The following is a 3,073-nucleotide window of genomic DNA, read 5'->3' as shown; positions in this document are numbered from 1 at the left end:
TAAAATTATGCATCTGTAATGCTACCTCGTGAAATATACATGCGATTAACCACTCAGCACAGCAGCGAAGAGAGGGCTGAGAGAGGCATACATTGATATACAATTCTTGAAAAGGTAAAATGTGACCTATAAGAGCCAGTTTTCATGCTAATGTTAATTGAGTATCTAATATTCAGCGATATCATAATAGTGGTTGGTATATTCAATATCACAAATTTCTAGGATCACAGGAACAGAAATAAGCAAGTTGGCCTATCAATAATTCTCAAAACAATGTGAGGATTTAGCTACATACAAAAAACGTACCTTAATAATTAAACGCATAACAGATAGCTCATCACCAAATTGAATTAACTTCCATTCCGAGCATAGAAATTGCTTCTGAATTATTAGGATTCGCTGGTGTCCCGAAAACCCAAGTCATTGTAAGGCAATGTAGGATGACACGGCTTAAGAAACAGAAAATCACTTTTAGATGATTCTGGAGATAAACACACGGTGTAGTGATACCCTTCAGTCTGAGCAGGTCCAGTATAATTTAATGGTTCACTTGGTCCAGGACTCTGATTAAAGGCATCATTTGAATGCTTTCGCCTGTCAAGACAAACTGTACAGCAGCCATTTTCCGCAATAGCGCTGTCTTGTTTAAGTTTCCAGACGACCAGCAAAATTATGATTACAAGAAACAAGAAAGATGTTGATCCTAAAATGTTGATTAAATAACGATTTAAATCACCAAAATATTCTCACTGTCTGGGTTGCTCAGTTCGTTCAGAAGATTTTTCTGTAATATTGAACAAGATTGAAAAGGTGATTGTGGCCGTGCTGGAAAGGTGCGGCTGTTCATTGTCCTTCACGCAGAAGACCAGTCTTCTGGTGATCACATCTTGCTCTCTTAAACGTCGAGTTGCTCTGATTTCTCTAGAGTGAAGGCCCACAGATTGGGATAAGTGTCCTCCAATAGTTGGTAGGAAAGCCGTGTACTCGGCATCAGTGGCGATTACCTTGGTGACCAGATATCCTGGATAGACTGACTGGGGCACAATCTCTACTGTTGTTGAACGGTTCCAGGTTGAGGGTGAAATAATAAGTGATGCGTTGTCACTTTGGTCCAAGAAAATAACATTCACGATGGTACTGCTGCTCAGTTGGGGAGATCCAGCATTCTGGGCTTGAACTTTGGTCTGGAAATGTTTTTGTTCCTCATAGGCAAAGGAACGAAGCGAATAAATGTTCCCATTTCTGGAGTTAATCGTGACGTAAACCGATGCAGATACCTCTTGCTGATTCTTCAGGATAGAATAGCAGACTTCCCAATTCTGACCCAAATCAGCATCCAACCTGGTAACAGTAAATATCGAAGCACCTGCAGTGTTGTTCTCCATCAAATACATATTATATGAGGATTGCGTAAATCTCGATGCGTTGTCATTTACATCAGTTATGAAATTAAAATTGTTTTGCTTGTTGAAAGAGGAGGAGAACCCCCGTCCCAGGCTGAAACAGACATATTGTACACAGGGGCCCTTTCACGATCCTGAATATCACATGTAATCAACTTATAGTTGTTCCTCAAAAATGTTTCAAGCTTAAACGGAAGATTCCTTGGAACCTGACACTGAACTTGTCCATTGTTACCAGAATCTGGATCCGCTACGCTGATCAGAGCGATGAGAGTTCCCAGTGGAGCATCTCCCGCAGCTCGTTGGACATCAAGTTCCTGTCTAACACGTCTTATCATTAATATCAATTACATCGATCACAACTTTCGAACATCCTGACAATCAAGGCGGGTCATTGTCCACTGATTGTACATCAAAGTCAGACACACGTGAATCTTCAAAATCCACTATTCCATTATTTCTGATCTCGCCACTTTCCGGTTCAAATTGAACAACTCGCGAATCCTTTGCGATACATGATTGGTGAAAGAATATGTTAGTTCAGCGTGTGAACCTTCATCCAAATCTACAGCGTTAATTGTTATCACTAACTTAGCTTTGGCAACCTTTTCTACTACAGTTGTCCTGTAGATGTCACGATCGAATATAGGCGCGTTGTCATTCGCGTCCACTACAGTAATGATAATCCGAGCAGTGCCGGACCTGTGAGGAGTCCCAGCGTCAATGGCCGTCAGTACAAGATGAAAGATTGACTGTTGTTCACGGTGTAAGGACTTCTCTAATAACAGCTCCGCACTTTTCCTCCCATCCCTCATTGTTTGCACTTTAATGCCGAAATGCCCGTTTGCACTGATGTGTTACGTGCTGATTATGGTCGACCCCAGATCCGGATCACCCGCGCTTTCGAGAGGGAAGCGTGCCCCCGGCCCCATTAACTCGCTGATCTGCAATGCAAATTCGCTTTTTGTAAAACTGGGCGAATTATCATTTACGGCTTGTATCTCCACTGCAACTGGATGTATTTCCAAAGGATTATCGAGATTATTTGAAAAGAAAGGGAACAGGCAGAGCTTTATCTACAAAGCTGTTCTCTGTCGATTCTTTCATTGACATATAAAATCCCATTCTCCAGATTTACTTCTATGTATTGCTTTATGTCATCGGAGACCAACCGAAACTTGCGAGCCGACAATTCCCAAATATTTAGACTTAAATCCTGAGCGATATTTCCCGCAAAGTCCCCGGGCTCTAGCTCCTCGGGAATCGAGTAGCGACTTTGTCCAGATACCAGGTCCGACACACAAAGCAGGAAAATGAAACACGCCCCGCTCCTCGGTGCATTCGCCATTGTTCTGAGTGGGATTTTATTTAAAAATGTCGAAATATCTGCTAATCTTTTATGCCAACTTGTCTATAATGCCAAAACAATTCGTATAATATATATCGAAAGACTAATGTTCAACCGGGAAAAGCAGAGACTGAAACGGAGCAGCTTTTATCTAGATGGCCCCACATCATAAATGCAGGCACCGTCTGTCTCGTCAATTCTGTTCTGTGTTTACCTGACGAAGAAGGGGGTCGATCTCTTGCAGCGTCTCGACTCCTTATTGGTAGACAGCGAAACGAAGTGTCTCACCCAATAACTGCAGCAACTGTTCTTAAAGCTAGAC

At 42.1% G+C, this 3,073-nt stretch overlaps 1 pseudogene; it reads right to left on the bottom strand.

Moving 5' to 3' along the window:
- Nucleotides 1-389: 389 nt before the first annotated feature.
- LOC139261955 (protocadherin-10-like) lies at nt 390-2,751 on the bottom strand (annotated as a pseudogene).
- Between the last annotated feature and the right edge of the window lie 322 nt (nt 2,752-3,073).

Source organism: Pristiophorus japonicus, chromosome 4 (assembly GCF_044704955.1).
Source record: "Pristiophorus japonicus isolate sPriJap1 chromosome 4, sPriJap1.hap1, whole genome shotgun sequence".
NCBI lineage: Eukaryota > Metazoa > Chordata > Chondrichthyes > Pristiophoridae > Pristiophorus > Pristiophorus japonicus.
Note: the sequence above shows the minus strand (reverse complement) of the source record. Positions and strands in the feature narration are given on the sequence as shown.